The 9,911-nt window shown below is 55.2% G+C and overlaps 1 protein-coding gene across 3 annotated transcripts in view; it reads left to right on the plus strand.

The window, feature by feature from the left end:
* Positions 1–6,140: 6,140 nt before the first annotated feature.
* The window catches only part of JUP (junction plakoglobin), a 23,096-nt gene continuing 19,325 nt past the window's right edge, over positions 6,141–9,911 (plus strand). Inside the window, exon 1 of one of the 3 annotated variants that reach the window (XM_059378877.1) lies at positions 6,141–6,252. The gene's annotated coding sequence lies outside the window, so the exon portion shown is untranslated. Of the gene's footprint in view, positions 6,253–6,315; positions 6,337–9,911 lie in introns of those variants that run through there. The other 2 variants (XM_059378878.1, XM_059378879.1) reach the window with 2 other exon arrangements.

Raw genomic sequence — 9,911 nt, forward strand, 5'->3', positions numbered from 1 at the left:
CTTCACATTGCCTGTAGAGATTACTTAAAAGTAAAATCTTAAAACAAACAACAAAAAAGCTTTCGGTATCTCCAAATGAGGTTATGCTCACAGTTCCAGAGACACAGGGTTAGGAATGAAGTCAGAAAATGCTTGTCGCGTGACTTTAACCTTTAGCACAATTATTTTGACGAACCTGGTTATTGGTGGTGGTTATGGGGTTTTGCCTTTTTTTTGTTGTTGTTAATACATTGGTATCCTCAAAAATGGAAATGTCCCAGGCCTTGGAGCGCCCCCCTCCCTACACAGGCGCACACGCACACATGCAAACTTCCCGAGGACCTGGCCTCTGTCCAGCACCCTCAGCGCCCGCCCAATCCAGGCTTCGCCTGCCCCCACGCTGCCCGCCCCTCCCCCTCACCACTTCCAGGTTCCCCGCCGGCGCCATAAATTATCCATGAGCTGTAAGTTGGCTGCTCCTTCAACTGAAGGCTGAGGTGCCGATGAAATATTCAGGGATCTCAACTCTCAAATTCCCCGGTGGCCACAGATAGGACTGGGGAAGAAGGGATTCACGTAGCAGGGGGTGGGGTGGGGGCTCCAAGCCCTAGACGCAGATCCTGCCCTGCTGGTGTCTGGGGCGCAGAGACTGGAGTCCGGGGAGGTGGGGGAAAGGTCTCTGCGAAATCCACGGACTGTGGCTTTGGACGGTGCCCTCCTAAGCCGAGATTTTCCAGCCCCGGGGGAGGGTGGGACAGTCCAGCAAGGCCCCCTGGCCCCCCAACCCCATTTCTCAAATCCCGATGTTTTTTTCCTTAAGTCACACCACAAGGTGACTTCCCACGAAATTGGTTCTCATCTCCCCGTAATATATACACGGCACCCCAACTTTGCTGAGGTAGAGAAGACGTAGATTGGTGGGACCCGTGGGCTGGGGGGCAGGAGACAAGGTTCAGGTCCCAGCTCTGCCAGGAATTTGCTCGTGTGACCTTGGAGACGTTCCTTTCCTGGTTCTAGCCTCAGTTTCCCTGTATATGCAAGGAAGGAGGCTCTGATTGTTTCTTCTTCCATTTCCCAAGGACTCTCCACAGGTGGGGGAGAAATTCTGTCATCGGTGTGTGTGTGTACGCGAGGGCGCACGCTTGCACACGCGTGTGCCAGGGGAGGGGCACCCTCTCCACGAGAATGGTGCCTATCAAGGGCAGGAATCTCTTCCAGCTTGCTGGCAGGCGGGTGGGGCCTCAGCTGCGTCAGCCTGTTCCAGGAGTCGCCCAGGCCAGGAGCAGTGAGAGGGGTGACTCAGGTGGCAAGGTTCCCCCTGCTGCGTCTCCCCCCCCCTCCCCGCCCAAACTCTAGGCAGGGGGAGGGAGTTGCGCAGAAAGCCTGGGAGGCACATCTCAAGAATACAATCTCAGTGCTTGGAGCCCATCTTGTTGGGTTCCTAAAATTATGGAATCACACCTTGTTGGCGGGGATTGGGGGTACCGAGTAGGGGGTAGTCACTCTCTGGAGAGGTCCTGACCCTCTTCCAGCCTCTCCATCCACCACCACCTCCAGCCCCTGGTATCTACCCCTGGCCTGTGCTATTTCTGGCCCTCCTATCTCTGTTTTCTGGTCTCCCTGTTTTCTTTCTGACATTCCATCCCCGCCCACAGGCCTTGCAGTGAAATGTCTTGGGAGCTACCTCTGTAATTAAGAGCCATCCCCCTCTCGGGCTGGCTGGGCACACACCCTCAGGACCCAGCTGTGGGCGGTCTCTGGCGCCCCGGGCTCCGCCCCTGGACAAAGGGCAGTACAAAAAGCGGATACAGGGCTCCCACTCCCCCTGCCCAGGGGCCTTGCACCATTTTCTGCGCTCCTGCTGCCGGCAGGGCCTGACCGACCTCCTGCCCGGAGAGCTTGGGAGCCAGAGTCTCCCCAGCCCCAAGGGATCCAGAGTCTCCCCAGCCCCAAGGGATCCCACTGAGCCATCCTTCCTCCTGGACACCAGCAGCAGGGGCCAGAGTGCAAATAGAGGCCCACATGCGGTGTTCTGAATGAGCCACAGATCAAGCCAATAAACTGCTAAGTAAGATCTACCTTGACAAGTATACCCCACAGCAACCAGAAAGGCCAGAATGGAACTCAGAGTTCTGATTCCTTCTCAGAACATAGCAGCCTGGGGATAACTGTTCCCCGACCCCCAGCCCCTGGTCCATCTCCCCTTGCCCTCGTGCCCCTGGCTCCCCACTCACCAGCACGCGTGTGTGGATCCCCCAGGGGGGATATCCGCAGCGTCCATCCCTCCCTCATACCTGCCCCTGTCGCCCTTTGGCCCAAGTGTGCACCTAACACACAAGCTGCTGCTTTCCATTCTCAGGAGAAAAAGCCAGAACAGGAGAACCACAGGCTCTAAAGCAGGGTCAGCTGTGGGCAGGGAATTCCAGTTTCCCATCCGGAGTGTGGTCTCAAAGGGGAGAGTAAGAACACAGTGTAGACTCCTCCCCTTATTCCTGTATGGAGGGATCCTCCCCCACACCCTGTGGGAGGACCAGGAGGAGGCCCCTTCCCAAGGCTTGTAGATGGCTCTGTGCCAGGGCCCAGAGGAGGCTGTTTGCAAAATGCCTCTGGCTCTTTGCATTGCCTTTGATTCCGTCTGCTGCCCCCAGGAATAACTTCCAGTTGTCTGTTTCTTTCCTGCTGTGGAAAGGCAACGTCATCAGCCCGAGGTTTAGTCACCCATCTGTTCACCCCATCTTCCTTTATAAGATTTAAAAAAATATATATTTATTTGAGAGAGAGAGAGAAAGAGAGAGCGAGGAAGCGTGAGCACAAGTGTGGGGAGGGGCAAGGGGAGAAGGACAAGGAGACTCCCTGGTCAGCGGGGAGCCTGCTGTGGGGCTGGATCCCAGGACCCCAAGATCACGACCTGCTGAAGTCAGATGCTTAATTGATTGAACCACCCAGGTGCCCCCCCCCCCCCGCCATCTTCCTTTCTAGAGGTGGCCATCCCTGCGGCCACCTTGGGTCAAAGAGGAAGGAAAGGGGTTTTGTGTGTGTGTGTGTGTGTGTGTGTGTGTGTGTATGTGTATGTCACGGACGTGCCTGGCATTTGTGTGTCTGAATCTGGGCCAATCAGTGTATATCCCGGAGGTATGAGTGCAGATGGTTGTGTGTGTATGTGTGTGTGGTTTTTGCACATCTAAATCCCTGACAGAGAGGGGCCTGAGATGGAAGACAACAGCATCTCTTCCGCCTCCTTATATGGCCCAGAGGCCTGCAGGGATGAGCCTGAGCCGAGGAGAGCAGCCTGGCCTGGCCGTTGTTCACCTTCCCACAAGGAAGCACCTCCCTGGTCCCCACCAGTTCCCCCACCCCAACATCCCAACATCGGACCCTCCTCATACTCCTCTTTGCTGATAATCTCCATCTCTAGCGCAGCTTGGGGATAAGCCCCTTGGTGCCCTTTCTTTACTCTGCCAACCCAGAAAGCTGCACGGTTGTATTAACCATTTGTGTTCTTCATGGCCCAAGAACTCTGCTTCCCCTCAGCTCTGGGCAAGAGAAATGAGCTCAAAATTCAGGAATACGAAGTGAAGCTAGACACAAGAAGGAACTTAGAATAAAAGGAGACAAGGGTATTCATATAAGGGAGGCTGGAGACGCACCTTTCTGGGAGATTTGTCAAACAGAGAATTCTCTGCCTTTATTTATTTAAAGGCTTGGAGGAAGGGGCCTAGGTAGGATGTTCCTGTGGCCTTAAATTCAAGCTACCGGGGAGACTGTGGTCACAGTGACTCTCATCCCTGTCCCTAGGCACCTCTTTGCCCCTTGAGACCAAATCCTCTACCCAGGTAGCTCATGGTAGTAAACATCATTTTCTGATTCTTTTCTGTATCCTACGGATGAATCCTCAGTGCCTGGCAGGCAGGCACACAGTAGGTGCATAATAAATGTGCTGAAATCCCTCGATCTGGGAAGAGTCATAGCTCTTATTCAAGTCTTTCCTGCTGCATTGGGTGGTGCCTCCACCCAGTCCCAGCCCAATGCTTAGCTTTGGGGCCAGCATGTTGCAGCTTGTCCCAGGTTGACGTGCAAAGAACATTCTGGGGAGACACACACACAGGCTTTATTCTGAAGCCCTATTTGTGCCCCTTTATTCCACCAGGCTCTTCCACTCCTCTGTTATTAACAGCCTGTATGCAGAGAGAGGAAGAGAGGAAGAAAAGAGTGAAGTCAGGCTCGGGTCTGGGAAGCCTGTGTGTCGGTGTGCAAGGGTGTGGGTGGGGAGGTGGGCGGGGGATGGGGAGAGCAGCTCTATTCCTCCCAAGCTGAGGGCTGGCTACTGTTCTACCTGGCTGGGGGTTGAGGGGAGCAGTAGGGAGGAAGATACTAAAAAAACAAGAGAAGGGGGAGTCAAGGAAACTAAGTAAAGGGCAGTGGCCCTGGCATGTGGAATGATGTCTGGTGAAGGAGGTTGATGTCTCCCTGATCCCCTCCAGGAAGGCTTCCTGGATGGCACTAGCCTCAGAAGTGAGACTGTTTTGGCCACCATTCCTTTCTCTGGTGGGAAAGTGGTCAAGGATACTGCTGGGTTGCCTTCACGAAGCCCACCCTAGGCGCTAGCTTTGGGACTACAGAACTTGTTTGAGGGAGGACCTTTTCCTGACAACTACTCCCCCAATTCCCACATACTCCGAGTGGCTAAGATGACCTGTTTACACTTAGCTCTCTGGGAACCCTTCGGGGGTTTGGATCATTGTGATTTTCTGTGTTACCAGGGTCTCATCTGGTGCTGAGCATACAGTTGGTGCTCAATACTTAAGTGCTGATGAATGAATATCCGTGGTAAGTTCAGCAAACCAGATATCCACGAAAGTGGGCATCCATTTCATTACCAACAGAACAGAAAGACCCTTGTCTTCTTGACTTGCTTGCCTATCGGGAAGTTCTTTCTGATAACTAACCCACGATCTTCCACCACCCACAGGGTTGTTGCCCCGTTTCTTTTATGCTTGTGTTGATTTCCTTTAGATTTGATGCCTGATTTTTCCCCAAACCCACCACTATTTTCTCTATCTTTGTCCCAAATCATCGCTCTTCTGTCTCTGCCAAGAATTTTTTTTTTCTTTTCTCCCCACCCCTCCCCACTGCTTTAACATTTATGTCTATGCTATTATTCCACCAGGAGAACATGCGTTTGGTGGGCCTTGAAATGAGAAGAAAGGGGTTCCAGTGTAGGATATGCTACTTTGTTGTTTTGTGACTTCTCTGAATTTCAGCTTCCCCATCGTCAAAATGATGCTCATTTTGTTCTTAAAATTTTTTTTTCAGAATTGTGAGAATTAAATAAACCCCTCCCTATCTTTATATTCTAACTTTTAGCAGTTGTCCTAGTGACTTCAGAAACCTTAATTTTATTCCTGCACCCTCCATGAGACAGAAACAGCTAATATACCCATTTTACAGATGAAGAGAAACAGGATGAAAGATGAGGTAACTGGCTGAGATCATGTAGATACTAAGTGGCAGAACCCAAACCCAGGCCTTCTAATTCGAAATCTCATAAGCAGTCTGTCTTTGGGGGAAAAATCCCAACCCAGAAAAAAAAGCCTATGAAGTGCTATACAAATATGTTATTATCCCTCTGTGGCAAGGGTGAATAAGCCCAAAGAAGCATCATGCCTGACGCTGAGTTGGCTGGCCTGTGAAGGCGTCTGTCCTTTCCCATGGCGCCTCCTGACTCACCTGTTGGACAGGTAGGGGGAAGGGGAGAGTAATGAGTCTCACCTGCTCAGAGCTAGGGTGGGGCAAGACACACCCCATCCTTCCCATTGGTTCTTTTCTTAGTCTTACTGACAATCCCTTGCCCAATCAGGAGGAAGTAACCTTCTATCTGCCAATAGGTGCGGCGTGAGGATGAAACCTCAAGTTGGAGGCGGTCCCCAGAGCCGACTAGCAGTCCCTGGGGCCAATGGCCAGCGGATAAACAGAGGCGGCGGTGGAAGAGGACTGGGCGCGAGGCTCCGCCCCTCGACGGGACTGCCAGGAGAGGCAGCCAGCCAGTGAACCCTCATCAGCGGGTGGGCGTTTCCCTAGGGGCGGAGCTTCGAGGGGGCGAGAGGCGTGGCTTGGCTGTCAGGTCCCTTTGCCTTTTGTTCGGTTACTGAGTTGCTGCCTTGGCCAGAGTCCGGAGCAGCCGCCGCCCGAGCGCGCCGAGCTCAGTTCGCTGCCCGCGCCGGCTCCCAGCCCGGCCCGACCCCTACACCCAGCCCGGCCAGGCTCCACAAGCAGGTGCGGACGATCGGGGCAGGGATCGCTGGGGCGAGGGAAGGGCGGCGAACGATCGAGAGGTCGATCCCCGCGGTCTCCGGGCAGGTGAGGGAGTGAGCCGCAGAGCGCCACCCTGCACCAGCGGCAGGGGGCGCGCTGGAGCGCTTGGGCGCGGCGAGTCAGGGGGCGCGAGATTCCGGCGGAATGCGCTGGGGGCTTCGAGAGCTGGAGATCCGCGAAGGGCAGGGAGGGATGAGGGCAGGTGCCTCTGGGGTCGCGCCTGACCTGCGGCCGGTGGAGCTCGCCCAACGCGGAGTCCCCGACTCTCGCTCTGACTCTTGCGAGGGAGACTTAGCCTTGCTCCTCGGCGTCCCAGGGCTCACTCTGTAGTCAGGAATGTACAGTTCGGGAAACTTGCTGCCGCTGGTGTCTTTGGGGCCACCCTCACCCCACCTCACGCGGCATCCTCGCTTTCCCTCCCTCTCTACTCCCCCAGGCTTGGGTGGGGCCCTATTGTCTGCGCCCGGCTTGCCCAACCTTGGGGGCCGAGCACACGTTTTCCCAGCGACGCGGGCCCCACCTGCGGAGCAGGTGAGCACTCGGAGTCCAGAGGCCCGGCCCTTCAGCTCCCCGACTCGTCCGTACAGTACCTGCCGCGCCTCCCTCCGCCCCGGTGGGTGCCGGGCTAGGGCTCTGCCATCGGAGGTGGGATGGAATGACAGGGGAACTGGCGAAGGGCCGGGGTTGCGCGGCCAGCTGATGTCTGACGTCCGTGGCCCGGACTGGGGTCTGAGCGGAGGGGTCGTGGCTGGTTGGAGAATTCCCTGGCCCAGTTTCCAGTAGCTGCTGCTACCAGAGCGTCGACAGGCAACAGGACTACTCTTCTTCACTAACCTCTTATTGTCGAAAAAAAATCACCCCAAACAAACTTTCTAGGAGGAAGTATTCACCTCAGATTTCTCTGCGGGTTTTCCTGCCTCCTTGTCCAAGGGTTTTCCCCCTGGCTTAGGCTTAGGGGGTCAGTCTTGGAGCAAAGCTTCCTCCCCCAGCCGGCACGGCTGCGCCAGGGCCAGTGCCTGCGCTCTGACCCAGTCCTCCCTGCCCCCACCTCCATCCTGTTTGCTGGGCTCCTGGGACCAGAGGTGGGGGCAGGGGTGGGGGGCGTGGGCCAAAGGGGAAGCCGCTTCTTCCTTCTCTTCCTGCCTCCGGGGACCACCACACCCCCTCGCTTGAGGCTTGTGCCAGTGGCTTTCTCTCAAGCTTTGCCCCCTCCCCAGGAATGGGGGTGGGGCAGGGCCCGGTCAAACCAACGAGGGTGGGGGGAGCGATTGTTCTGGCCCTTTTTTTCCACTCTCCCCCATCCCCCACGTTAAATAGCTGGATGGTCTTTGAGGCTGAAAAGTGTGGAGCTTGGGGTTTGGTTGCCATTTGATTTCTGGATTTTGAAGGTACAATTCCTTCTGGAGGCTTTTGCAGTCAGTCTCCCAGCCTCCCCTTCCTGAGAGAGTTGGGTGGGGCGAGTGGGACAGGCATGGGGACAAGGTTTCAGGAGAGAGGCATGAGAGCCCCCCAGTTTACTGAGGGCCCCTTCCCTGGTCAGAGCTGGAGATCCCCAGGCTTTGAGCACTGGTATTTAAAAATCTGAAGTGTGATCTTTCTGCAGGATTTTGGATGCCACCTTCCTTGGGGGAATGGAAGAGCCAGGCTCTCCCTCAGTCCCGGGGTGAAGGGAGTATTGGAAGGAATCAGGGCTGCTTGGCCTCAGTTGGGAAGACCCTACCACCCCTTTGTAGGTTGTAGTTGGGGGAGTGGGGAGGGTTCAGACCCATCCCCCTGAAGTGCCTTGGGGGAGGGGAAGGAGGAGGAGGGAACCTCATCCTTCTTTAATGGGTAGTGTACCTCTGGGGAGCCAAAAGGTCATGGAATTTGGGCCAAAATAACCTGTTTGCCCTCTTCCATGTGCCAGAGTGGAGGAGGGGAAGGCGTTGTAATTACATTGGTTAAATGATAAGTTTAGCTAATCTGGTTTGTGGCTGTGATCAAAAGATAATAGTGAGGAAGTATTGCGAGGAGGTTCCTGGTGGCAACTGGTAGGGTTCTCCCGGCTGGAGGTAGGAGGGGAAAAGGTAGGATCCAATGAGTCATTTCTTGCTAGATGAAGCACTAGCTTGGGTGACAGAAACCCTCTCTCCACCTTGCCCCACCCCCATTCCTTCTGGAGCCTTTGTTGGGGCTGCCAGGGCCAAGGCTTCCCGAATGTGTAGGAACAAAGTGTAGAACGATCCCTTCCTGGAGGCTGGAGGGGCAGGTCCCCCTGAGGGGTAGCGGAGAGGGGCTGCCTAAGAATGAGATGGGGTGATTGACTGTCAGTGGAAGGACTGAGGGCCAATTCTAAGCACAGTGAAATGGGCGTGGCCTGAACTGGGTTTGAGTCTCAGCTCTGCCACTCATTACCTGTGTGGCTTCGGGGAGGTCCTTTCATCTCTCTGAGCCTCAGTGACCTCTGCAAAATGGGAGTAATACCCACTGCCCAATAGTATTTGACAAATGGTAATTAAGAATGCTTTACAGGAGGGCTTTACAGATACAAGCGTTCTCTTTGAGCATTCTCGCTCATTCCTTAGGACAGTCCCTAGAGGCAGGTATAATCGCCCCATTCAGCAGATGAGGAAACTGAAACCCAGGGAAGTGAAGTAAAGTGCCAGAGATTGCAGAGTGAGACCCAAGCAGCTGCCAAGACTAGCCTTTGGGTCCTCTGGTTCCAAGCCCAGAGCCCATCTTACCACGTATCAACCCACCGCAGCTCTGGGAAGAATGTGCCACCAGTTTGGAGAGCCTCTGCTTGGGACTTTGGGGAGAAGACAATTCTAAATGAACCAGGAAGGTTTGTGTGGGTAGTGAAGGTGGGGGCAGGTTGGTCAGGAGGGGGTGACTCATGTCCTCGCCTCCAGCCCTCTGAAAGCTCCCTGGCTTGGTTTTTAGTTTGGGGGAGGGGGCCATCTCCCCAAGGCCAGGGCCTGTGGCCATGTGTGGAGGAGGCTGGTGGGGGGGAGAGGAGGGCAGGGGTCAAAGCTGCTGCCGCCTCCTGCTTTGTGCTGGGCCAGATCCTGGCTGCTCTGGGCTTGTCCCTGTATAGGAAGTGGGGCTTCCTGCTTTGCTGGGGGCTGGGCCTGGGCCAAGATCAAGGGGAGCCTGGTCTCTGGGGAAAAGGGAGAAATGAGAGATTTAGGACTGGGCCATGGTGCTGTAGGATTGTGCCAGTCAGTACTGCCTGGCTGCTCTGGGGCCAAGAGCTGGCTGTCCTCTTTCTGGGAGCTGGGGTCAGCCAGAGCCTTGGTCCCTGAGCGGTGGTGGTGTCAGACCCGCCTGGCTTTGGCGCCTCTGCCCACTGGGCTCCGGACACCAGAATGGGCCTGGGATATGGAGCCTCTCTCTGTGTGGGTGCACACCAGGCACTGAGTCTGTCAGCACTGGGTTTTTGGATCCCTTGAGGTCAAAAGGGGACCCTGGGCATGGAGATTATTGATCCTGGAGAAGAGAAGGCTGAGGGGACTTGATGTGACAGAGAAGGAAAGACCACGATCTCAGTCCTGACTGATGCTATAAAGAGGGTACCATCACCCCTGGGGACACAAGAGCCACTGGGACTGATGTTCTTTTTTTTTTTTTTTTTTTTTTTT

This window comes from Mustela nigripes, chromosome 16, assembly GCF_022355385.1.
Source record: "Mustela nigripes isolate SB6536 chromosome 16, MUSNIG.SB6536, whole genome shotgun sequence".
Lineage (NCBI taxonomy): Eukaryota > Metazoa > Chordata > Mammalia > Carnivora > Mustelidae > Mustela > Mustela nigripes.